This window comes from Pleurodeles waltl, chromosome 4_2, assembly GCF_031143425.1.
Source record: "Pleurodeles waltl isolate 20211129_DDA chromosome 4_2, aPleWal1.hap1.20221129, whole genome shotgun sequence".
NCBI classification, from domain to species: domain Eukaryota; kingdom Metazoa; phylum Chordata; class Amphibia; order Caudata; family Salamandridae; genus Pleurodeles; species Pleurodeles waltl.
This window is the reverse complement of record NC_090443.1, coordinates 555,634,127-555,661,983: the sequence shown is the minus strand read 5'-3', so window position 1 is coordinate 555,661,983 and position 27,857 is coordinate 555,634,127. Positions and strand designations below refer to the sequence as shown.

Here is a 27,857-nt window from a genome sequence, read left to right as displayed (position 1 = left end):
ACAGACCCTGGGACATCTGGTAATCCCGCGAACCACAGAAGGAGTAGGCTCGCGTGCCGGAAAACGACGCACGTCTTCCCCAAGTGAAAAATAACAACGCAAGTCCGTGTGTGAAGGGGCGAAACCGACGCACACACCATTTTTCTTCCCGCAGAACGACGCACGTCTCCCCACGTGAAAAATAACAGCGCAAGTCCGTGTTTGAAGGGGCGAAACCGACGCACACACCATTTTTACACGCATCTCCTCCTCTGCGGCCCTCTGCAGAGATTTTCCACTCTAAACCAGGTACTTTGTGCTTGAAAGAGACTTTTTTTTTTTTTTTTTAAGACTTAAGACACTTTATATCACCTTTCAGTGATATTTCTACAAATTCTTATTGCATCTTTGATTGTGTTGATCTACAAATATCCAGATAAATATTCTATATTTTTCTAAACACTGTGTGGTGTATTTTGGTGGTGCTATATTTAGGAGTTATTGCACAAATACTTTACACATTGCCTTCTAAGTTAAGCCTGACTGCTCGTGCCAAGCTACCAGAGGGTGGGCACAGGATAATTTGGATTGTGTGTGACTTACCCTGACTAGAGTGAGGGTTCTTGCTTGGACAGAGGGTAACCTGACTGCCAACCAAAAACCCCATTTCTAACAAAAATACTAACGCTAAATGTGACATTAATACAATGGCTCTTTCACCATCTCATATGCTCAATGGTGACTGTGATGATCAAAAGTGGAATAAAAGATGAGTGCATACCATCATCCCCCAACCTACTATTTTGAGGTGAGAACATGTTATTCTTTAGGTCCATGCTATCTATTATGTCAAATCAAGGCAATCATTATTCTTTATAAATTAATAACGGAGTCAAATGGCAATCCTTTAACAGTAATGCTACAGGTACAAGTAATAGTTGCTGTCAGAATAACATCCACACAGAGTCTCTATGCACACACATCACCATTTAGTTGTGCAAATTTCCTAAGGACTATGGGGAGTACCTCAGCTTATCTTTTACCCGTATCCTTAACTTCCTGCAACCAAATATTTGTACATATACCTCTGTGCATGCTCTTTGTGTATCTTTTCACCTTGTGTTGCGTCAATGTGCCACTTTTTGCCTTTTGAGTGCTATCTGGGGTGGTACCTCAATAAGTTGTGGTTATCTCAGAATCCAATGTGATCCAAACCGGAATCAGATATGTGATCAATTGTATGGCAAAGCGCATCAACATTTCACAGTGGTCAAAACTGACCATTTACTCCATGTTTATCATTAATACTATTTTGACATGTTATGTATGTCGTTACTATTTAGGTGACGTATAGTTTGACACTTGATCGTCATGCTCAATTACAAATTACTTGCCCTTTGCAAGTTATGACTAGTCTTGTATTTATAGTTTATAGATTGTTAAGACTTTAGTAGAACTATTGTGATAATTGAATGGTTGGATCCAAAAGTTATGTTTTGCTGCAATTGGCCTATTATTTCCTCTAACTATAAAATAATGATGGGTCCTATGTTGTCATATTACGCTTCATCATATGATGATCAATCTGATTAGCAATCTTATTACTCATTTGTTATTAACAGAGGAATCTCCAATGTTAAAATAAATGGCAACCTATGCTACATTCGCTCACTTAATTCACTGTGCTTGATCAATGCCTCAGACTCAAAATTCTGGTCTAAACTCTTATCTCTTTCGGTTATCTTGCTGTATATGATACTTATTGTCATGCATCCCATGCTAATTCTCGAATGTTGAAGTAGAAAATTCTGGGTTCATCAATGAACTACACAATATGACCATTCTTTAAAAAACAATGTAATTGTTGGTCCTTCTTAAACTTACTTTCAGTTGTCCTATGATGGCAGATCCATTTAGCAGTCTGACTAAGCATACAATCTCTGACTCCCCTCTTGAGTTTTTAAAAACTTTTAATTATTTTTAACATACAAAGACAACACATGACATCACCATAATTGGCAAAGTGTACTTCCATTACAACAATGGCATCAATTCAGACTACATCGGATACATAAGATATGCGCCAGTACAATAAGTATCAATGTCCATAATCATGAAAATAGCGGCATTATGGCTGTATAGAAATGATCCCACACCATGTGGCAGATAACCATAGCAGGATTATACCTAGATATTTCTGCACTTAAGAGTACGATCATGACTCCCTCAGAGCCCGCCGGCAATTCTACATCTTGGAGATTCAGGAGGTATGTGTGTAGGTGTTGCCAGACATCCCTATGGCAGGAAGTAGGTGGTTGCAAGGAGGCATACAGTTCACTGGTCATGTCGCAGTATATGAGGCTTCTAAACCATGCGGACCTGCGAGGAGGGATCTTGGAGGCCCCATATATAGCTATCTCACATTTGACCAGCATCATCGCCACGGCCGTGTAACGCTGTAAGGGCTTAGGTATGGATTCCATGTATCCTAGTAGTACCCGGAAAAACTGGGACTTCAAGCATAGCGGACAAGGTGTTGAACACTCTCTGCCAGTATGCAGAGACGAAGGGACATGTCTATGTCATATGTGCAAAATTTGCATTTTCCGCAGTACATCTCAGATACACGGAGTGACGCAGAGGATCTATTTTGGCCAGTGCAACTGGGGTCAAGTAAGTTCAGCAAATAAAATTGTAATGGAGCAGTTTATGTCTGTGATTCGGGACACAGTGCGAGTCACAGAGCAGCAGGCATACCACACCCTGTCCGACAAAGGTCGCTGAGTCTATCTCCCCGGCCCCCTCTTATCTCTTGGTCACGCACAGGCAGTAAAGCTAGGCAGGTTTGATATAGTTTGGAGACCAAACTGCAGTTCATGTCAGCTGTGATCAGTATGGTGAGGGGAGTGAAGTCGGCTAGTGCGAGCGGATAACTGGCAATCTGCTTGTGCAATCTACTCTGCAGGCAGCTTAGGACAAAGCGGTCTATTGTCACTGCTTTATGAAACCTGGTGTCTCCCCTATGCGAAAACAAATGTTCGTCGGGGAACCAGTCCCCCATATTTATCAAGGCATGTGCATCAAGTGTAGCATGGACAAGTTTTTCAAGTGTGAGGGGCAACCACGGATTGTCATTCAAAGGAAGTGCATGGCAGTATAGCATGGTGCCTCCCAGAAGCTGCGCTAACCTGCGCTACGCACAGCCAGTCGTAGCTAAGGGCTGTACATCTGTGGGATCTAGAGGGACACCAGCCGGAAGCTACGTTTTTAAATGAGCAGGAAACACTTAGGGCCTGATTCCGAGGCCGGCGGGCGGCGGTCGCCGCCCGCCTGGCAGGAACTGCCATATGGCCGCTCCGCGGTCGAAAGACCGCAGAGGCCATTCAGGCTTTCCCGCTGGGCTGGCGGGCGACCGCCAGGAGGCCGCCCGCCAGCCCAGCGGGAAACCCCTCCCCACGAGGAAGCCGGCTCCGAATGGAGCCGGCGGAGTGGGTATGTGCGACGGGTGCAGTTTGCACCCGTCGCGTATTTCAGTGTCTGCATTGCAGACACTGAAATACTTTGTGGGGCCCCCAGGGGCCCCGCGGCACCCCCTACCGCCATCCTGTTCCTGGCGGGAGACCCGCCAGGAACAGGATGGCGGTAGGGGGTGTCAGAATCCCCATGGCGGCGGAGTGCGCTCCGCCGCCATGGAGGATTCTGTAGGGCAGTGGTAAACCGGCGGGAGACCGCCGGTTTACCCTTTCTGGCCGCGGCTGAACCGCCGCGGTCAGAATGCCCTTGGGAGCACCGCCAGCCTGTTGGCGGTGCTCCCGTGGTCGGTGACCCTGGCGGTCACCGGCCGCCAGGGTCAGAATGACCCCCTTAGTCCCTTTCAGGAAGTGAGCACGGCAATCAGGAATTAGGGTCATACCAGTAATAAGCGTAATGACACTGAGCTATTAAATAATATATTTGATAATGTGGAAAGCCAAAGCCCCCATGTTTGTATGGGAGAACCAAAACATCCCATCGGATGCGCAGGCGCCACCCAGACCAGGCACATCAAGGAGGTCTGCAAAGTCATAAAAAAGGAGTTTGTGAGGGGGATAGGAACATTGAGGAATAAGTATAAGAATCGTGGTAATACAACCATTTTGATTTAGGCAATGAATCCCACCATGGACAGGGAAAGGCGAATCCAGCGTTCAATCTGGGCCTCAAGTTTGTCCAATGCTGGACCATAATTAAGGCGTGTTACCTGCTTGTGATCTCTATGGATATGCACTCGCAGGTAGTTGGCCTGGTCGTCGCACCATGTGAGTGGGTACTCACTTATGACAGGAGAGGTGACCGCGGTGGAGTGAAACAATACAGATTTACCCCAGTTAATCCTGAGGCCCAAGTATGTTCCAAAGCGAGATATTTCTTGGAGCTCTGTGTCAAGGTTGGTTGCAGGATGGTGTAAGAACAGGAGGATGTCGTCGACATAGAGAAAAATCAGCAAGGGGCCTCTTTTGAACTGTAACCCACGGTGAATATGTCCCTCTCTCCTCTCTTGAGTTAACTGTAATATGAACAAATTCCATTAAATGAAAAAGTTCTTATATCTAAGTCCTTAGAACAAATGTTTGTAGTCAATGCATATGTTTGATCTTTATTGCGAGGTGCCCTGGCATGTTCCTAGATTCCGAGTCCGAGTTGCCTGTTGGTGCTTTCAACATAAATTTTCGCACACCTGCAGATGATCACATATATTACGCAGGAGCTACAAGAATTTAAGAAATGTCTTATTTGAAATTTCTGTTGTGTGTGTGTGTTGTAACAGAACTCTACTTTTTATTGATGCCTAGTTAACAAGTCGAAGAGTTACCACAGACATAAAAACTCATCAGACATTTGGAAAGCCAGCTATCCTTTATTGGAATTAGCTGTATGTAGCAAGGTCTAAGCACTTCCCCAGTGGTTCAACTCCTCCTATATGTCACCAAAGGTCTATCAGATGTTGCATTCTACAATCCTGGCACACTAAATATTAACTTCCAATGTCTATGTAGTACCTTATACAACACTTGACTTGATTTTGAGTATGTCGTATTGAATGCCAGTCTTTCTTTCTTTTGGGACCTTTGTTTGGTCTGTAAGAGGTCTGACCGTCTTATCTTGCAAGTCCTTTTCTCAGCCTTATCCAATATCTTCTGGTCATATGCTAGGTGTTTTAGTTGTGCGTTTAGTGTATTCAGGTGGCTTCAAACATGCTTTATTTTACAATCACAAATCAGGGTATTGAGGATAATTAGCCTCGCGCTTTCACCTCCAATACCAAACCCCAATGGTATGTTTTCAAATGTTAGTGTCCCATAAGAGGTCTTCTTCTAACATATACATTTAAAGCTCATAAGTCCAGCAAACTCTGTTGTATACATCTTATTGCATAGTTTTACAATTCTATTTACAATTCATGTACATCCACACGCAACAAAACTGCCAACATGTGTTTCAAGGAGAATCCTCTTTATCATGGAGGAGATACAAATAAATAAAAACATGCTGTAAAGAACCTGTACCATTAAATGTAAAATTAGGATCACACAAAATTGTTTGTTATAATAATCAGTTGTAAAGATCATTGTCATTTATAAGGAATGATGAATGTTAACTACTTATTGACAACGTAAATTATAGACTGCCACCCAACTTCTTATCCAACCAACAAAACACAGGTGTTAACATGTTTTACTTCATGTTCATATTGTGATGCACCACATTATCATTCTATGCTATTTAAAGGGTAAATTTAACCAGTTAATTAGGTAAATGCCAAGGGTCAGATTTATTATACAGTTGCATCGCTTTTACACCAAGCAACGGGGGCAAACCTTAAAGTGCAACTTATCAAGCCACACAAGGCGTGGCCCTGAGTAGTTTGATAAATACAGAGTAATGCAATGCAGCACAAATCACTGTGTTGCGTTACTCTACCCAAGGGAGGTGTTTCATGGGTGATGCGTGGGCATTCCCACGCAACACCAATGGATTTTTACGCATTCCCAGATTTACCATAAGTGGTAGAACTGGGAATGTGTCAAAACTGCTACACTTCTCCAGGAGAAGCGTAACAAGGAGAAATATGTTTTTCCATATTGCAGCACACATAGAAAGAGGAAAATGCCTCAGGGTGCCCCTTCCTGCACAAAAACAATCCTGCTTACAATGCAGGCACACTTGCACCAAATTATTAAATAGTAGTGGATTACTCTAATATATATAGGTTGAATAATACAGTACCTGATAGGAACATATGAGGAAATGTGTTTCAAAAACAGTATATAAAAAGAAATACAATCAAATGTGTTGAAACATATGGGTGTCCAAATTCAGTGTGATCATTGTTGATTTTAATATTGTTGCATTACTATATCCACAGAAAAAAACAACGGATTAATTGTAGAATTCAAAATAGATACAATAATATAGAAAATCAAAAAAGAGTTATTCACTCGCACCAAAAGCAAAATAAAACTAATGTCCATTCACATGAAGTTCCATTTGGCAACGATATACCAGAAAGTCCACTGTCTGTGAGACATCCGCTAATGGAAGTGGCTACCAGTTCATATGATGTAAATCCAATAGTCCAATCAATTATAGATTTATCTGTAGATAGTGGTAAATTTCAGCCCATAAGGTGCTTATAGCCGACATGTGTTTCATCCCAAGCCAGGACTTTATAAAGTCTGGCAATACATTGACATGGAGAAAACAGAAATCTTATTATGATCTGTATCATAAGATCTATTAGTGTTACTCATATGTGACAATCACAAGTAGTCTGTACCAAATAATAGGCATTAAAATACTTTGTGTTCCAGTGTACCACATAGTCGTATTAAAATGTCATAAATCCCAAGAGTGTGAAACCATTACGCCGTGAACAAGGAAAGACCCTTAGATGTAAAACAACACCCATATATCCACCAATAAAGTGAGTGACTACAGAGCAACCTGTTAGCGATTCCTTATAAAGTTGCACATGTTATTTAATAATAGAAATTAAAAATCATCCAAAAAAGTTCTCACAGAGAAAACATACCAAGGAGGATGTTGGATATACCTTCATTGTTCATTCATTACTCTACTCCAAAATCCAATTCCTCAGAATGCCACTCTGTAAGGTGATACTCAAAGGCTCAGTAAAGTTTAAAGCCTACTAATCTCTTCAAAAAAATAGTATATAGCTAAGTATCAGAACAAATGTCCATCAATATGATTATACTTAGTGCCACAGACCAATGAAAACATGTCGTGTAAATAAACCTGCATAAAGTCAAGTAGCTTAAAACGCAGAAATATAGTATTTGTTTAGAGATAAGACTAAACGTATGTTCCATACAGTACATAAATAAAATTCATAGGAAGATCTCACCTCTCAATAAAATAAGTCAAGTGCTTCATAATGAAGACCCCATGTGTGAACGGAGACTGATACGATTCTGAATGGGAAATATCCCCTGTGCATGCGAAACCTGGTCCTTAGACGAGGGCAGGTTTAAAGGGGAATTGAGCCAATCCGTGGTCTGTTTGTTGTGAAGTGTAACAAACAGACCGATCGGTGCCCTATGTATATGCGGCGGCCATTTTATAATGGCAAGAAGTAGTACCTGACAATAGGAACAGATATTTTGAGGACGCAAAGGTCCAAGACATTTCAAATATATTTACCCACAAGGTTTGATGCTCAAAGATTCTTTCATGTAGTATAAAAAGAAAGTGTCTAACCAAAACTGTAAATTAACCTCACGGTCTGTTAGTTGTGAAGTATAACAAACAGACCGTTCGGTACTGTTTGTATACACGGCGGCCATTTTGTAATGGCAAGAATAACGGTACCTAACAATAGAAACAGATATATTTTTAGGACGCAAAAGTCCAAGGCATTTCAAATATATTTCCCCACAAGGTTAGATGCTCAAAGGCTCTTGCATGCAGTATAAATAGAAAGAGTCTAACCAGAACTATAAATTAACCTCGCAAAGGTGGAATGTAAAAATAACTGTTCGTGTTGGGAGAAGTCTAGTTCTCAAAAATAGTATATTCATGACCCAAAACACTAATTAATTGGTCCCCGCAATATTTTCTACAATCTATTTACAATTGGAGCAACAGTAAGCGTTATGGAATTGTTTAATCAGACCTATATAGAATCTATAAGTAATATTGGTAAACAGTGCAAACTACCAGAAAACCTATTAACCCTGCAAAAGTTTGCAACGTACCAGGAGTTCGGACAGTAGTAAGAATGTAGCTGATATCATTAGACCAAACTTTATCTTGCAATATGCCAAAAAAGATTCCCATTAAATGAACAGATCAGGCTAAGAAAAAAGTGTAATTTGAAAATTCATATGTCATTAAGCCTGAACAAATCAGTACATCCTCTATTGGTATTTAGATCCCACTACACCCGAGTGAATTAATTAGAAAAATTGAAGTGAGAATCATAGCAATGTATACACAAAGTTCATGCATTTGTGTTGGAGAGTACCATTGAGTTATTAGTTATATAGCACTTAGACACATCTGATGTATTTTAACCTATCAAACCATATTTTAATATATATAATATATATATATATATATATATATATATATATATATATATATATATATGTCAGGTAATTAAACATTTTAAATAACTACAGTTTTAATCCTCATATTTTTTTAATGGTTGTAATCACATAAGCTATTGATTTCATAAGAAATGATGCATTTCATCATCTGTGTTGATAACATTTTCAATAGATTTCAATTTTGTGATCCATCTGGCCTCATTCCTCCTAAGGTCCCAGGACATTCTGTCCCCTCCTCTGGGGTGTACTGGAGTGTGACTAATGCCCATATATTTGAATGCTGGGATTTCCGATGCGCCATACTTCTGACTCATATGGCAAAATAAGGGCAATGAAAGATCATTATTATGTAACGACCGCATATGCTCCTGTATTCTTTCTTTAAGTGGCCTGATAATACTGCCCACATTATATTTCACCACATTGACATACCAGTATATACACAACATATTTGGTATTACAATTTATAACAGTCGTAATCTTGTATCTGCTATTCCCATTAAAACTGAAATCCATAGTTTTATTTAATGCTATATTACACGTTACAATGCCCACATTTGTAAAACTCACTGATCTTATAAGGAAGCCAGGTATCAGTCTTGTCCTTAATCAGAGGTAGATAGCTCTTACATATCAGATCTCTATTTGTTCTCCCTCCTTTATGAATCACTTTCGGTTTGGATGGTAATATTTTGGACAAGGTTTGGTCAGTGTGTAACACATTCCAATGTTTGCAAAGGATTTTGTAAATGTCGTAGCTATTTTGACTGTAAGCTGTACAGAAAGAAATAGATTTCTGCAATGATTGAGATCTACGTCTATTGTTGCCTCTCATGATAGAGGCCCTCGATAGTTTATTAACCTTTTTTCTAGACGTAGCCAATAAACTATTAGGGTAGCCCCTTTGGAGAAATCTGTTTTCCACAGTGTTTAATTCAATTTCCACTAATTCCGGCTGACTACAATTCCTCTGTATGGTACAATTTATTTTTAGGCCATTTCTGCCCAATCTGCCCCCAGAGGGGGCAGAAACTGCTAGACACCAGGGATATTTTTTTTGGTCTATGTATCTGGGGAGCTACCCCATAGGCAAGGGTCACTCCCCAGGGGGGCAAATTTACTTTTAGGCCATTTCTGCCCCCCTTGGGGGCAGATCATCCTATTTTTGAAAGGCCCATCTGCCCCCAAGGGGGGGCAGAAAGCCCACCAGAGACCAGGGAAGATTTTTTTTCCAAAATAAGAGGGTGGGGGTATGGCCATACCCCCACCCCAAATAAATGGGGCCAAAGTTGTTCTGCCCACTAGTGGGCAGATGGAGCAATTAACCCCGATCCACATCCCAGAGGGGGCAGAAAGTCTACTAGATGCCAGGGAATTTAAAAAAAAGAAATAGTGGGGTGGTGGCTACCAACCAGTATGGGCCTGGTTATGCCCCCACCCCAACTGAAGGGGGTAACAGTCTTTCAGCTCTGCCCCCGCACACTAAAACATCTTATCCCAAGACAAGCAAGAGGATATTTGATTATTTGGGGTTTTGGTTTTACATTTGGGCCATGAGAGCATGAGAGCTTGGCTAACTCTCAAAAGCGTCCCACTTGGAATGGTGAGGGCTGCACTTTTTGGACTTTGGGACACCTCCATGTAGAAAAATCCATAAGACCTAGACACATCTGAAACCTAAACATCTGGGTGATTCCAGGGTGGTGTGCTTCACATCCACCCGCACCATTTTCTTACCCACAATGCCCTGCAAACCTCCAACTTTGCTGGAAATCACACATTTTTCCCACATTTTTGTGATGGAACCTTCCAGTATCTGCAGGAATCCACAAAATTCCTACCACCCAGCATTGTCTCATCTATAGCAATAAATTCTGCTGCACTTGTTAGCCTAAAAATGTTTTTTTTTTCAACTGCCCTTTTCGACCCGCTTTGGTTCCCCCTCAACTTTGAATATTTTTTGGCTTTTCCCTGTCACAGGAACTTGGCCCACCTACACAAGTGAGGTATCATTTTTACTGGGAGACTGAGGGGAACGTTGGGTGGTAGGAAATTTGTCCCGTGCGGTGATCCCACACAGAAATGTGGGAAAATGTGATTTTTTTAGCTACATTTTCTGAGGGCTCTAGTTTTCAGAAATGTCTGGGTTTGGTAGGTTTCCCTAGATGGCTGCTGAGCCCAGGACTAAACCGCAGGTGCCCCCCGCAAAAACAGGTTGTTTTGTATTTGATAATTTTGATGTGTCCATATAGTGTTTTGGGGCATTTCCTGTCACGGGCGCTAGGCCTACCCAAACAAGTGAAGTACCATTTTTATCGGGAGACTTTGGGGAACGCTGGGTGGAAGGTAATTTGTGGCTCCTCTCAGATTCCAGAAATTTCTGTCACTGAAATGTGAGGAAAAAGTGTTTTTTTGCCAAATTCTGAAGTTTGCAAGGGATTCTGGGTAAGAGAATCTGGTAAGAGCCCCACAAGTCACCCCATATTGGATTCCCCTAGGTGTCTAGTTTTCAAAAATGTGCAGGTTTCCATAAGTGCCGGCTGAGCTAGAGGTCAAAATCTACTGCTAGGCACTCTGCAAAAAACACGTCAAATTTCAATGTAAAAATGTGATGTGTCCATGTTGCGTTTCCTGTCGCGAGCATTAGGTCTAGCCACGCAAGTGAGGTACCAGTTTTATCGGGAGACTTGAGGGAACACAGAACAGCAAAACAAGTGTTATTGCCTCTTGTCTTTCTCTACATTTTTTCCATCCAAATGTGAGACAGTGTGTAAAAAAGACGTCTATTTGAGAAATGCCCTGTAATTCGCATGCTAGTATGGGCACCCCCGAATTCAGAGATGTGCAAATAACCACTGCTTCTCAACACCTTATCTTGTGCCCATTTTTGAAATACAAAGGTTTTCTTGATACCTATTTTTCACTCTTTATATTTCAGTAAATGATAGAATGTAAATAATGAAAACCCATTGCAAGGTGCAGCTCATTTATTGGTTCTTGATGAACTTACAAGTCTTATACAACCCTGCAACTACAAGAGTCCAGCAGACATAACAGTATATTGCTTTAAAAAATCTGACATTGCAGGAAAAAGTTACAGAGTAAAACATGGAGACAAATGGCTGTTTCTTTTCACCTCAATTTCAATATTTTATTATTTCAGCTATTTTCTGTAGGAACCCCTTGTAGGATCTACACAAAGTAACCCTTGCTGAATTCAGAATTTTGTCTACTTTTCAGAAATGTTTAGCTTTCTGGGATCCAGCATTGGTTTCACACCCATTTCTGTCACTAACTGGAAGGAGGCCGAAAGCACACAAAATAGTAAAAATGGGGCATGTGCCAGTAAAATGCCAAAATTGTGTTGTAAAATGTGGTTTTCTGATTCAAGTCTGCCTGTTCCTGAAAGCTGGGAAGATGGCGATTTTAGCACCGCAAACCCTTTGTTGATGCCATTTTCAGGGGAAAAAACACAAGCCTTCTTCTGCAGCCCTTTTTTCCCAATTTTTTTAAAAAACTGAAATTTTCGCTGTATTTTGGCTAATTTCTTGGTCTCCTTCAGGGGAACACACAACGTCTGGGTAGCTCTAGAATCCCTAGAATACTGGAAAAAAAGGAGGCAAATTTGGCGTGGGTAGCTTATGTGGACAAATAGTTATGAGGGCCTAAGCGGAACTGCCCCAAATAGCCAAAAAAAGGCCTGCCACCTGAGGTGAAAAGGCCTGGCAGCAAAGGTGTTAAAGCTTGCCCAGTACAGATCCATGCAGAGGCACTGGTCCACTCTCAGCCACTTAACCGAGGGATCTCTAAAGCAACCATGGTGACAGTCAAATATGGCAACAGTATAATGCCTGTAAATATTTATAATTTGAAGATGTTTCTGGCAGAGGACATCCCAAAGCAACACATCAGCCCTCTCTGGATATCTTTGACTCAGATGAAAAAACAGCTGATGACAGAAAATATTATTTTCACTAGCCCTCTCTCTCTGCATGGGTGTGGCAGAAGGGATTGCTTTAATTAATCGGCTGCTGCTACTGTGTCTTGTCCTTATTTATGCAGAATAGTAAGTTGCCAGGAGCAATTTATGTATCACTGGTCAATTTCCGATATTTTGGAATGGTTTCATTTACTTAAAAATAACTGTATTTATGTTAAAACACAGCCATTTTACATCAGCTATTCTGGTGCATAAGATGCTGCCTTAATCGTGGCTTTTAACAACAATTTGCATGTTTATCTGCAGTACATCAGAGCTGAAGCCGGAGTCCTGCTCATTTTTCGGTCTCAACTACAGACCTCTTTTAGCTTTCTGTTGTTGAAGAAGGATTGTGGACACTATGGACCTCATTCTGACCTTGGCGGTCGGCGGAGAGGCGGCGGTCGGACCGCGAACAGACCGGCGGTATTAAAAATGGCATTCTGACCGCGGCGGTCACCGCCGCGACCGACCGCCACTTCCCCACTCCGACAGCCACGGCGGTCATGACCGACGGGCTGGAGTCTGCGCACTCCGGTCCGGCGGTCGACCCAAGACCGCCAACGGTATCATGACCCTGCTTACCGCCGTGGTTTCTGGCGTTCGGGAACCGCCATGCGAACCATGGCGGTAGGCACTATCGGGGCCAGGGAATTCCTTCCCTGGCACTGATAGGGGTCTCCCCCACCCCCCACTGCCCCCCCGAGTCCTCCCCCCACACCCTCCACCCCCCTGCCACCCCCCAGAGGTGGTACGAACCCCCTCCCCACCCCCACCCCGACATGCACATACACGCACCCCGACATGCACACACCCCCAACATGCACATATACACACCCCCTACACACACACATACACAACGGGGACACATACCCGCACACATACATGCCGACATGCGCACCCGCCGAACTACACACATTGCCCATAGGCACAGCAGCACTCCCCCGCCCGCATGCACGCACTCACACACCCCCTCTACACACTCACACTCACACCCCCATGCACGCACACATCACACAACACCCCCCCACCCCCTCCCCTCACGGACGATCAACTTACCTTGTGCGTTGGTCCTCCGGGAGGTGACAGGAGCCATGGGGAGGTGACCGCCAACAGAAGACCGCCAACAGAAGACCGCCACACAGAAATGTGGGTCGTAATTCTGTGGGCGGTGTTCTGCTGGCGTGGCGGTGGAGGTTGACCAGTCTCCACTTTCCCGCCGACCGCCAGTGTGGCTGCTGGCGGTTTTCCGGCGGAACGCTCCCAGCGGTCAGAATGCGCACAGCGGCATACCGCCGCGGTCGGCGGTCTTCACCGCGGCGGTAACTCGGCGGTCTTGCGAAAAGACCGCCAAGGTCAGAATGACCCCCTATTACTGCTAAGAGTGGGCTTCTGGTCTGCCCCTTGCTGATCAGTGGCTGACTTTCTTGTCAAATTTATTTGATTGCTTCTTAATTGATACCATTCCTTCTTCTTTTTAGGCCTCGGCTATCAGACAGCGCAAGCTGTCTAATTGTGATAATACCCATTGTTAGCTTATAGTGGACTTAGAACCTGCCTTTACTTGCTTTTTATTGGTTAGCTTGTGTGGGCTTTTTCTTCCTCTTCTTGTTTGCTCCCCTCCCCAGGAGCTTGCCCTTCCGTTGGGTAAATGGCGCCACTTTGGTTCTGTTTTTTGATTAAGCACTTCATGACAGTGCATCTGTTTTCAAGCTGTCCCCCTCTTTTACTTCTCTTCCCCTCCCTCTGCTTTGTCCTGTGTTGCTCTCTCTCGCCTGTGCTCTTCTCCTACACCCCCTATATCATATTTGCTCATGTTTGCTTCTCCCCTGCTGTTTCGTCTCGTGTGTTCCCCCTCAAGTGCTGCTTCCACCGCCCACCAGCTGCTCTTATCCCATCCTTCCACTCCTGATGCTGCCCCATCCTATCCTACCGCAACCCATTGCTGAACCATCTTTTTTTTTTCTTTTACTTTTTTTTTAAGGCAGAAGTCCAGGCAGCAAGTTGCTGCTTGAACTTTCTGTCTTAAAATCACTTTTGTGCTACTTTTGCTTCTCAAATAGGTATATAAAAATTATGGCACCTGTGTAATATTGCATGTGTAATAGAGCTGTGTCGTCACACTTATTTAAAAAACATTTTTGCTGTATTGCGCAGTATCTTGCTGATGCTGTACAACATGGCTAAAAGGCATTGTCAGAACAGTAGGTCCCCTAAGGCAAAACCTATTACCATTGCCAATACATGTTTGTCCCTACCCAAAAGCATCTTTACTATCCATTTTATTGGATGATGTTTATCCTTCCACTCAGTTAACATCAGGTAACTACCGTTTTTCTTTTGCTTCCAGGACTCCATGGGAGTACATGTATTTTCTTGCTCTCTCTCCAAAATGCTGTTACCCCCTCACATCTCTGTCCCCACATTCCTCTCCCAGTTCCTCCATACAAGCACTGCAACAGGTATTTTCCACGGCGCTGCCTGAAAGCCCAATCTTTTGCACACAAAGGCAGCATTTATGGCCTTATGTGTCAAGTGGGCTGTGGCCCTCACCTCAGGTGGAGATTACTTTTATCAAAGGTTCATAAATCTTCTCCCCAGTCCAACTGGCCCAAGCATTTGTCCCCGTTAGGAGTACTGTGAAAAGTAAATTAGGCCTGGGAAAATATTTGTCTTTAATCCTGACACTTCCTTATTCATGGCCACAGATGGGTACTATGGTCATTATTTATCAAGGTTTAGAGTTGCCCTTACGCCATGGAAGTAAATGCAAGGGGGACACACAATCTGAATGAGATTTATTAAGGTGGCCTTGCATGGCTGGGTGGCTTGATATATCTAGAGTAACACAAGGCAGCACAGATTGCTTCTTTGCGTAACTCTGCAGTGGGGGGGGTGCCAAGAGTGGAGCATGGGCGTTCCCACGCCTCCAACCATGGATTTTGACATGTTCCCAGATTTACCAACATTGGTAGACCTGGGAATCCATCAGAATTTTACGAATCTCCACCAGAAGTGCAACTAGGAGAAATATCTTTATTTCTCCTCGTTGTTTCCTCTTTCTAAGTGTGCTGCATTATGCAGCACACTTAGAAAGAGGAAAAAGCCTCTGATGATTGTGTTCAGGAAGGTGTCCTTTCCTGCAGAAAAAACAATCCTGCCTGGAACACAGACTCCCTCGCAACATGACGCAAGGGTCCTGCATTGGCGCCAGGCAGCCAAAAGTACACCAGAGTTAGGAAACAACAGGAATGCCAATATAATGTTAAATATGGTGCATTCCTGCTGCCTTCCTTTCACGCAGCACAGCGCAGCAATGTGGCTTGCTGTGTTGCATGAAAAGTTGATAAATATGCCCATGTATTCTTTTAAGTACCTGTAACTATTCTTCTTTTATTTTTTAATCTGGTTCACATGCAAAAGATTTTTTAAATTATGTTGAGAGTATCCTGCATGAAATCTACAGAATGAAGTGCATAGAGAGAGCATCCTTACTTAGGTCCAAGCCTAAGCCTAAACAAACTGACAGAATGTGTTTTGTGTCTAACGTTTTCTACCAAAAGTTCCATTTTCAGAAGGATAATATTGAAGTATTGGTCTATGCTACAACTAGAAAGTGATTTCCGAGAAATCTTTAATGCTCCCCCTGTATTTGCCTATCAGCACACTTTAATTTTGAAAGAACTGCTAGACAAAAAAAGAAACTACTAAAGACAGTACCACAAAAGACATAACACAAAGGCACCATAGCTTGTTTGAACTGCAGCTGTTGCAATAACATCATTAGGGGCACCACAATTACGCACCCAACCCAAGGCACTTAAATTAAGTTATACACTGCTGCTACATGTGAACGTTGTCTACTTGCTTAAATGTCCCTGCGGTTCTGCTTAGGTGGGGAAAATGGAACGCAAGATTAAGACTAGAATAATTGAACATAAAAGTAATATCAGAAACAGAAATGAAAAGTGCAGCCTAGCTGTGCATTTTAACGCATTTGGTCATAACGTCAGTCAATTAAGGTTTCTGGTGTTAGAATTGGTACCAATTAAAGAAGCTGTTAACAACAGTAAACACTTGACACTTGCTCAGGAGAGAACTGTTTTGTATCAAGAAATTGAATACCCTAAATCCGAAGGGATTACATGATAGTATGGAGTTTAGTTGTTTTCTGTAATAGATGGATGTGATGGATTTACTGTTTATTGTAATTTCACTTTGTGCTTCCAATCTTCTTTCTTTTTTTTTTCTCCACTGAGTTCAGCACAATTCCTTTTTATGGGTGAGCGCAAAGCACTCCGTCCCATTCTGTAATCTCTCTTTGGGCTTCCAACCATACCCATGTCACGCCAGTCACTTACATTGGTTTGTGGGCTTACCTTTTAAAATCCGCTTGCTTACATTTGTGAAAGGCATGCATGCGTCATGCTTTTTCTGGTGTTTAGACCACCTACATAGCACTGGTAAACTACTAAAAACATACGCGGCTCGATGTTTTCAGCATGGTGTCCGGACTACTTTATTTGTTTATTTTCCACGCAGTGTGATCGTTCTGCATTTTAGATAGTGGAATTGTGCTGAGTTTTTTTTTTTCTTTACAACGCTAGTAGCTGTAACTCGAGCAAATGCAAGACCCGTTGCATTGAAAATGCTTGTTTATTATTGCATGAGAGACAATTAACCATTATATTTTTGGGTGTATGTTGCCTTTGTTTTTTGTTCACTTCGTCCCATACCTATTTTGTTCCATTCTAAGCTGGCATACATTATGTTACCTGCTGGCCCTTTGTTTATTTCCATGACGATCAGGACTGCACTTAATGGCGACCGCGTAGTGGGCGGTCGTTCAGTTTTTGCTGCATGTGTTCACTGTTAAGCACTCTTCAGAAGTACTGGATTGTTGAAGGCAAGTAAGCAATATTTTGTGGTAATTTCGATTGCTTTCATAGACTCTACCCTCACAACGGTTGTGTTTTGCATGTAAGCGCAAGCACGCATTCAGTCTTTGTTTACTTTATTCATTGTCTTCACCTTTGCATGTGGGGCACTGACTCTCGGTCACAGATCGTGTTGGACAACTGTGTTAAATTGTACACACGTTGATTTTGTATTATTGCCATTGTTTCTGTTTATCTCTCTGAGTGGCACACAATAAGCACGAGCATCAGTTGGTCGTAAGAGTTATTATCACTTTGTGTAGTACGGAGATACCGTAATCAATTTTCTTGTCTAGCGTATTGAAACGCAGAGACACAGAGTGCATGAGCACCCGCTTGTATTTTATTCACTCGAGTTGCTACCACTTACTTTTCTGTTGTTTGGTGTGAGCACAATACTTTCAACATTTCACATTTGTTTACATTATATCTCAGTGTGGTATCGGCCTCATTTCTCCTAAAATTCTTCTTATTGTGGGATTCTTTTAGGAAATGTTTCCTCCGATGAAGGGCTTTGCATGAAAAGCATTGGGTTATTGAGCTTAACACTATGATGAATATTTGAGTTGAGAAGGCATGATGAAACAAGAAGTTTCCACTTTGATTCATGCTGGATTTTACCTTTAATGACTGACATGGATACTGCAATGAATTTATTTTTAATGACCTTTGGTTTTCAAACGGATGACTAGTTTGTTTACATTTTGATGGTGAACACTGGAGTTTTTGGAGAGTTCATAAGGGTGACGTCCCCCAGTTTGGAAGGATGCTTTTTTTGTTCTGAAAGCTATATGAATCATAAACCATACTTTTTATAAAGATTGAGATTTATTGAATTCAGTGTTAGGCTTTGAGATGCCTTCACCTCCAGTACATTTATTTTTTTATTTGACTTCTTTTAAACAATGTTTACAAACAAGAATAGGCAAAGGCAATAACTTCTCATTTGCATTTTAAAAGTGCTGTTGGAAATGGCCCTTTTTGTAGGGTTATCCCCAAACTTTTTGCCTTCTTCCTCCTATTTTTTCAGGTCTGTTTTTGCTGGTTTATTGTCTCTGCGCACTTTACCACTGCTAATCAGTGATAAAGTGCAAGTGCTTTTGATTGGTTTATCCATGATTGGCATATTTGATTTACTGATAAGTCCCTTCTAAAGTGCACTGGAGGTGCCCAGGGTCTGTAAATCAAATGCTACTAGTGGGCCTGCCACACTGGTTGTGCCACTCACATTAGTAGCCCTGTAAACATGGCTCGGACCTGCCAATGAAGTGTCCGTGTGTGCAGTTTTAAACTGCCAATTCGACTTGGCAAGTGGGTAAACTTTCCATTTCACTACATGTCAGGCACCCCTAGGTAGCCCCAGGGGCAGGGTGCGGTGTATGTTTAAGGTAGGTCATATACTAGTGTGTTTTATATGTCCTAACAGTGAAATACTGCCAAATTTGGTTTTCACAGTGCAAGGCCTATCTCTCTCATAGGTTAATATGGGGGCTGCCTTCAAATACCCTTAAAGCGCAGACTCCCTTTAAGAGCAGATAAAAATGTGGAGTTTGGGGTCTCTGAACTCACAATTTAAAAATACATATTTTAGTGAAGTTGGTTTTTAAAGTGTCTATTTGAAAATGCTACTTTTAAAAAGTAGGCATTTTCTTGCTTAAACCATTCTTTGACTCTGCCTGTTTGCGGATTGGCTGTCTGGGTCAGTTTGACAGTTTGGGTTGTTTTGCACCTCTCTAGACAATGACACAAAAGGGGTGGGGGTGTAGCCTGCATATCCTGATGAGTCATCTGAGTTGGGGGGGGGCGGAGGGGGAGGAAGAGTGGTCGTTCACACCTGAAAGGACTGTGCTTGCCTCACACAATGCAGTCTCCAACCCGCTGGTGTGCGTCTGGGGATTGGCAAACACTTGAGACTTTGCTTTGAAATTTGCCAACTTCAGAGTATAAGAAGAAGACCCAAAACCCCAGACGTTTAGAATCTTTCTGGAATCAAGAGGAACCTCTGCCAAGGAGAAGAGCTGAAGGAGGAATACTGTCCCTTTGCGGTGCTGCTTTGATGGACTGGCCTGCAGTTGCTGCTTCTGCTTGAAAAGAGTGCAAAGGTTGAACTTTGCTGTGTGTCCTGCTTGAAAAAGTTCTCCATGGGCTTGGAGAAGAGCTTGCCTCCTGTTGGAAGTCTCAGGGACACCACAGACTTCAGGTTCCTCAACCTGCAGCACTGGGAACTGTGTGTTTTGTGCTGTTCAAGAGGAGAAATCACTGCGATGCCGGCAACGACGCTGTTGGCCTGCACTGTGACCTGCCGATGCCGCACGGAGTTGCATTGCCACACTGCGCACTGCGCCGCTGGTCTCAATGACGTCGCTATCAGATGACTTCACCGAGCCGCTGCTCGCACTGCGACCTGTGGGCCCTGCACTCCGGCATCGCCTGCTCACACTGCAGTCTAGGCCTCCCCGACGAGGCTGCTCCTGCCGACACTGGCGCCGCTGTCTGCACTTTGGCCTGTGGACACCGCTCGTGAGGAGCAAGAAGCACCTTCCCATCCCGCACCGCAGCCCCGGTCCACCGACACCAGCACCAACGACTCCAGTGTCGTTACCAGGCATCCCTGCCTGCACCATGGCCTGTGCACACCGCTCATAAGGGTCATGAAACACCGTGCCATCCCGCACCGCAGGCTTGGGCCTACCAACGACAGCGATTGCGCAACGACGCTGCTGCTGCCTGCACCATGACCTGTGGACACCACCCGTTACACTGCCCCGCTTCACACCGCAACCCTGGTCTGACCTCCGCCGCTGGACGCCGTCACTGAGCCGCTGCCTGCACCGTGACCTGTGGGCACCACACGTTGCATCGTCCCACTTCGCACCGCAACCCCGACGCCATCCACACCAGCGCGCCTGACTTCATCAGCCTGGAGTTTGATCTGCAATGCGTGTGACTTCAAGAGCCCGACAACTCCTTCACCGACTCTCGAACCGATACTGCAACATCAGCGACGCAACACTCCGGAGCTCACCGCGAGGATCACGACACCCTACAAATCCAAGGTACTGTTTTCAGGACTTCCCCACACCGTAGCTGGCCCGCGACGCATTGGCCAGCCTGAACTGTTGCCTTTGTTGATCACAACACCATGATAGTCCCAAGTGGAGATACTGACTTCAAGGAACTGTATTTTTGAGTAAATCTTGCAGGATTCATATTTTTATTACTGTGTGTGGGATTTTTATCATATTTGGGCTTGTTTTAAATAGATAAATATTGGCTATTTTTCTAAAACTGGTGTGCTGTCCTTTTGTAGTGCTTTACACATTGCTTCTGAGATAAGCCAGACTGCTCATGCCAAGCTACCAAGGGGGTGAACAGGGCTTATTTGAGCAGGTATCTCCCTTATCCTGACTAGAGTGAGAGTCCCCAGTTGGACAAGGTGCAAACCGACTGCCAACTACAGACCCCATTTCTAACAGGTACTGCTTTATGATAGTTATTGATGCTTGTTTTTTACTTCCATATGAAGTAAATGGCAATAACATCATGTTATGTTGTCAGTATTTATATAGCATCAGCACTCTTAAGAGTCCTAATTTCATGCATGAGCAGTTTGTCTAATTCATATGTTTTCTTTGGATTAGGCCCTGAGTTGTAGTAGCATACAAGTACTCTCATAAATCTTGGTCACCTTGTCTGAATGATTTTTCGAAATCTCATTAGATTCGTGTGAAGAGTTCCACCTAGCATTGCATACTGCGAGTGCATCTCCACTTCACTGCCACTGTCATCACACCACATAATTTTTACTCCCTCACTGATTAAACAAGCTTTGGCCAATCCAACAAGTTTAGCCTGGGCAAGCAAGTGATGCTTTATTTATTCAGTTGTTTCACACATTTGAAACAGAAATTAAAAGTAAAAATGTCAGTCTTAAGGTGGCAAGTATGTGCTTTCAAAGGAAAAAAACGTTTTTAAAAAAAACATCACAGCACGTGGCTCACCATAATATGGCGCTGACATGCACTATTTTAGGTCGATGAGAACACATAATCATAAAAATGTCATCACTCAGTGCAATATAGCCCACAGATGAAGACTAAACCAACATGTGTATAACACATGAACAGGGCAATAGAACGCCCAAAGCCCCTCTAAGTATGTATACTTGTGAGTTTTTAACATATGCTTGTTTCTCTTACATCAGAATGATGAGCCAGCTGAGCATGTCTATAGATCAGATCTGAAAAAAGAAGAAGAAAAAAAAAAAAAAAGGCTCTTCCTTGTGGGGGCCGCACCCCACTCATGCTGCCCATATATTTTATCTTGGCTGACCACTTTTTTTTAATCTCTTTATTTGTTTTGTATATACAACATGTAACAATTAATGCTGACTTTCGATGTGAGTGATGGTAGTGAATAACAGCATAAATGCCAATTCACAGCTGGGAGGAGAGAGGGAGAAGTGACACATACAATGTACTTATATACATTTGCAGTTATTGTATAACATATGTTACATGTTAATTTTGGAACAAAGTAGTATCTAGAGGGGTTAGTAGGAATAAACATCCGCATTCGTAAACTTAGCGTTGCACGATAACTTGAGATCATGACCCCGAGTTCGTGGCCTGCGGTACCTCATTATATTTCATAGTACTCACACTACTTCTGTGTATCCTAGAGGAATGAGGTTAGCTGTTTATGATGTGTGGCTGAATATATATTGGTATAAGCAATGCAGGGTCAGACGTAGGAGGGAAGGCAATCCACACGTGTGGTGCCGTGCCGCTGAGAACTCCTATCCAAAGGCATGCCCACTCGTGTGCTCCATCTATTTACTTTTATGTTTGGTGTTATAATCCGATGTTATCTTGCCTAATTATTGCAGTGTTTATACTGAAGAATCAGGGTGGGTATGTGTCGTCCTTGGCCTCTAGCTGTGTCATAATATTATTCTAAAACCTTAGATCTTTGATACACAGGCCTTTGTCTTTTAAGGATTGTAGAGTATGCACTTCTGCCTTTGTCCACTTCAATCAATCACTCTGCCACCTATTTATGGTTGGTGCCCTGTGCGCTTTCCATTGCATTGCTCTGAGACGTTTGAATAGGATAAATGCTAGGTCTACACAGCTATGTTTCTGTTTATCTTGCTTTGATTTAGGACGTATGCCCAATAAGCAGGATTCAGGTGCAGCATGGAATGTATGACCGACTAGTTCGCCCATCAGGGTGGTAATATCATGCCATGTCCTCTGTACAGGGGGGCATAACCACACCATGTAATAGCAATTGGCATTGGGTTCTCCACAGCGTGAACATTCATAATTAGTATGGGGGAACATACATTGGAGGCGATGTGGGGACAGGTAGGTTTGATGTAGATAATTGAATTGAGTGAAGCTAAATCTGGGGTTCCGCGACACTTCCTGCGTCATTTGTAGCGCTGTGGACCATGCGGTTTGTGTCAATGGTGCTTGGAGGACCTTATCCCAGCATGCTCGAGCTCCTTCCTGCATTGATGCAGAACTCTCCAGCAGGAAGCCGTATAACTGGGATACTATGTGTTTGGGATCTGAAGTAGACAGTATGGTGTGAAGTATGATCGAAGACTGGGGCTCAATGTCTCTATGTTGCCAAGTGTTCTGTATGTGACGTTCCAAGGCGATATAGGTCAGAAATCGCCCCGGCCCACAGCATAGATTTAATTTAGCTCTGAGTATGTCAGCAAGTGTCCGTCTTTGAATAAGTCACCTATGGTCTGTATCCCCAGTGCCAACCACGACTCCATGGAATGTATTACATATAGTTTACTAGCGCCTGGTATGTCAAGCAGTGGAATGTTGGATGAATAGGGGGATTGGGTCTTTCCTGCGGACATATCCGTGCCAACAAGTGCGTGCAATCGACATGAGGATATTGCTGTGTGCAGTGGGAGTAGTGTGGTCTTGTAACCATAAGAGTGTACTAGGTCTGCCCAGCATGGATTGTACTGTCTGAGATTCCGCACTCACGGGGTTTCTGAGCCACTGGAGAGGCCACTTCAGTTGTGCTGCTGCATAGTATAGTTCATAGTTTGGCATACCGAGGCCTCCTTTTAGCAAGGGTTGGTGCATCACTGTAAGTGCCGCTCGGTGGCAGCCATTACCCCATATTAGAGTGAGCATCAACCCGTTCAGAGTAAGGAAGAAAGAACGAGGTATAGTGAAAGGTGGTGCTGTGAAGAAGTATAGCAGCCGTAGTAGTATTATCATCTTGGCGACAGCCACTCGTCCCAAAGGCGACAATGGTAGCGACCCCCAGAAATACAGCGATCCTTTAATGGCATGCAACGCCCGGCCTAGGTTTCCGTCTTGTTGGTTGTCTTTTGTGTGATAGATTTGAATGCCAAGATATTTAAAAGTAGAGGAGGACCATTGAAGCCCACTAAGCGGGAGATCGGGTCGTTGGAGTGAGTGGGAATAAGCAAGATTTAGACCAATTAACATGCAGCCCGGACAGATTTCTGAAGTGCTCCAACCGATTTAGTAGTTCCGGAAGTGGCAATGTGCTGCCCTTTAAGTATATCATATATTAAGTATATCAGCGCATCGGCAGCATAAAGAGAAACCACATGTTGTTTGTCACCCTCGGGTATCCCCCACAACAATGCACGCGCTTGGAGTTGAGCCGCTAGTGGCTCCATGGCTAGTGCAAATAATAGGGGTGATAAAGGGCACCCCTGTCTGGTGCCACGGCCTACAGGGAATCCCTGAGAGATAGTCTGACCTGTTTTGACACGGGCCGTGGGGTTAGAATATGGTAATCCATTTTAGGAATTCCAGGCCAAAACCCATCTTACGTAGTGTTTTTTTAAGCAAGGGCAGCCCTAGGGTATCGAAGGCCTTCTTGATGTCTAATGACACAGCTAGCCTATCCTTATCGCCCTCGTGAGTGTTCAACATTAATCTGAAACATCGCCTCAGGTTTAGGAAAGTGTTTCTACCTGGAATAAAACCGGGTTGGGCCTCATGAATTAGGTGTGTCATTAATGGAAGCAATCTATTCGCCAGAACCTTACCTAATAACTTGCAATCGAGTAGTGAAAGGGGTCGATAAGATCTTACGTCTAGGGCATCGCGGCCTGGCTTAGGTAGGACTACAATCAGTGCCTCACGTTGTAAGTCCGTGAGTCGTCCCAGTTGCTGTGCTTCACATAGCACTTGCAAATATGGTTGTATCAGCTGTTTTGCAATAATGCATAATACTCGACTGGTAGACCATCCATACCTGGAGTCTTATTACGAGTCAATTGTTGTAAGGCTGTGTGGATCTCGTCAGTTGTTATGGGTGTGTCTAGGTTTGCGCACTGTGGTGGCGTGAGAGTGATTGAGTGAAAAACGTCTTCTAGTTGCTCTGCTGGAGGATCCGGTTCTGCTGCATAAAGTGTGCTACAGTAATTTCGAAAGGCATGGTTTATGGTCACCTGGTTATTGACCACGCTACCATTTGCGAGCCTTATTGCCCCAATGAGTGATCTGTGTTGTGTGGTCCACGCCAACAGTCTACCAGACCGGTCGCCCGCCGCGTGTGCTGTAGCGATATAGTGACGGTAGTCGTAAATGCGCAGTCGCATGTCTAATTCTTGATGACGTGTGCGGTGTTCGCGAATGGTATCGAAGGCTATCAGTCCCTATGCTGCTGAACGTTCCAGCCCACGAAATTCTACCTCTATTGCATTTAGTGTGCATCGTACTCCCCCTGTGGCAGAAAGGCAGTGCCCGCGCATTACTACCTTATGAGCATCCCATTCCGTAGCACACGTCGTGGTCGACCCTCTGTTTGTGGCAAAATAATAGATGTAGGTAAGCAGCTCCTTGCGGAAGGGGGGGAGGTCAGTCAACAAGTCAGTGCGCAGGCGCCAGGTAGGAACCGAAGCGTGCGGTTGGCCCCAGCACATGCTAATCTTCAATGGACAGTGGTCGGACAGTGTCTTGGCCAGATAGTCCGCATTCGCGGCGCCAGGTATCAGCCCTGTGGAGCTTAATATTAAATCTATGCGAGTATGTAGTTCATGTATTGGGGAATAGAAGGAGTATTCTCTGTCTTGTGGGTGTAATGTGCGCCATACATCTTGAAGTCAGTGTTCTGACATCCACTGGTGCAGCTCACTCGCCACAGTGCGGCTGGGAGCCCTTGCCAGTGGCTGGCGGGATCTGTCCACGTCTACGTCTGGTACGCAGTTAAAGTCTCCCCCCCCCCAATATGCTGTTAGCAGTAGGGTCTCGGAAGAGCGCAGGCGTGAGTGACTGCAGGTAGTCTCCTTGTTTTGAGTTGGGAGCTTAGATTCCAATTATGGAGAGCGAGTGGCCATCTAGAGAACCCTCCAGCAGCACATATCTACCATCTTTATCAACTACTGTATGGTAGACTACATATGAGACCCCCGGGCCACCCACATCAGTACCCCCCTCGCAAACTTTGACGTGGATGTGCCAAAAACCATACCTCGCCATTTGGTTCTAATGTTATTGAGGTCTTTATCAGTAGTGTGTGTTTCTTGTAGTATCGCTATGTGGATATTGTGACGCTTTAAATACGTGTGAACCCTACTGCGCTTGCTAGGATTGGCCAAACTCCGAACATTCCATGTAACTATGTTGTAGCTATGTGATTGCATGAGTACAGAAATCTGTCCAATAAACCCCGGGCTCGAACATGGTCGGCCCAATTCCGTCTTACCCCTCAAGCGCCATCACCAGCGTTGAAACTCTTCCAGAGCAAACAAAAAAACAGCTAGTAACAGAGAGCCCAACAGGGCCAGATAAGCCCAATACTTGTGGAGCACAACGGGTGCGGTTATGGGCAATACTATTAATGTTTCCCATACAGAAGTCCACTTGTGGATGGGGGGAGGGTGGTGGAAGTCTGGCATCTCGTTCCTGCCAGCCCCCTTTGATGACTACGGTGTCTACAACCACCCTTTCCCCTTTTGCCATCTGCAGGTGTTATGTAGTTCCAGGCTACCAATTGCAGTGTGCTGGTCCTGTACAAATAATCAAGTGTGACTGCCAGCTGGGGGGCGGTGTCACCGTCCACAGCCCATCCGGCACAAGGTCTGGTATTCCGCTGCCATGTCCACTTGAACCTGGTAGTTTCCTTAGTTGTGGCAGCAGTCAAGTAAGATTGTGCCGTCGGTCTCATGGAGCACTTTAGGTCATCTGCTGATCGCAGTGTTATCGCCGGGCCTGGCAGAGAAAGGGCCATGGAGCTTCTAGTGCGACTCATTGAGGAGTCAGAGTCGGATCTTTTATCTTCCTGAAGGGCAGTGTAGGAGTTAGAAGAAAGTTGGGTCGCTTCGAGTAGTGCCTGTTCCTTGCCTATAGCTGCCTGTGCCCTGGAGGGGCACAACATACTGCCAGTTTTCCTCCTGCGTCGGGGATTCGAAGTCAACCATGTTTCATCTGTTGTTTCGTCATCGCGAGGTACAACCAGGCCCTTAGCATGTGCCCATGTCCATGCGTCTTCCGGAGTTGGAAAAATATGTGTCTTTCCATCATCTATTACACATAAACACGTGGGGAAGAGCAAAGAGTATGTAATGTTGTGATCACGTAGGAGCTGCTTAACCTTTGAATACGAGGTTCGTTTACATTGCACTTCCATGGTGTAATCAGGGTAGGCCATGATTACAGAATTTTCAATCTTACAAGGGCCTTGTGTGCGTTTCTATTGAGAAGAAAGGTGGTACATCATTGCTCAGGATCGTGCTCTTCAGCCATTGTTCTATGAATAGTTCAGCTTTAGGGGACTCTGCTCTTTCTGGAAATCCCAGAAAACTAATGTTGTTCCTGCCGGAGCGTCCCTCTGCAACTTCGGTTCTGCGTTGCAGGATTGAGATCTCTGCTTTCAGCTGCGACACCTGGTTTTGGATGTCTGTTATTCCTGGTTGTACTACAGTTACCGATGTCTCATTTGCAGACACTATTTCGGCCAGCTTGCAGTGGTCCACTCGAAGCAAGTTGACCTCATGAGCTACAGTGTCTATTTTGCCTTCCAAAGTCATTTTCGTGTCTAGCACTGCCTGCAGTAGCTTGTCGAATTGAGCAGAGTGTACATGCAGGGTCTCATTCATCTGCTGGAGGGTCACTTCTGTGTCTTTAGAAGCGGTAGTCAATAGAGGCGCATTTCCCTCAGCCGTTGGCAGCTGCCGTATGGTCTTAGGTTTGACCATGAGTGCGGCTGTGTAAGCAAGGATCTACGTGTGGTTTAATTAGGCTCGATTAACGTACACAGGTTAATTGCATTCCATCAACCAGAGGGTGACACACTCTTCCCTTGTTTAATATAGTTTTCAATGTAGGGTAATGTATA

The 27,857-nt window shown here is 44.0% G+C and overlaps 1 protein-coding gene and 1 long non-coding RNA gene across 2 annotated transcripts in view; one reads left to right on the top strand and one right to left on the bottom strand.

The window, feature by feature from the left end:
• The window catches only part of LOC138293095 (uncharacterized), a 104,428-nt gene that overhangs the window by 66,415 nt on the left and 10,156 nt on the right, over positions 1 to 27,857 (bottom strand). The window lies entirely within an intron of this gene.
• SOAT1 (sterol O-acyltransferase 1) overlaps positions 17,391 to 27,857 on the top strand; it is a 154,819-nt gene continuing 144,352 nt past the window's right edge. The window contains exon 1 of the mRNA XM_069232104.1: positions 17,391 to 17,473. The gene's annotated coding sequence lies outside the window, so the exon portion shown is untranslated. The remainder of the gene's footprint in view (positions 17,474 to 27,857) is intronic.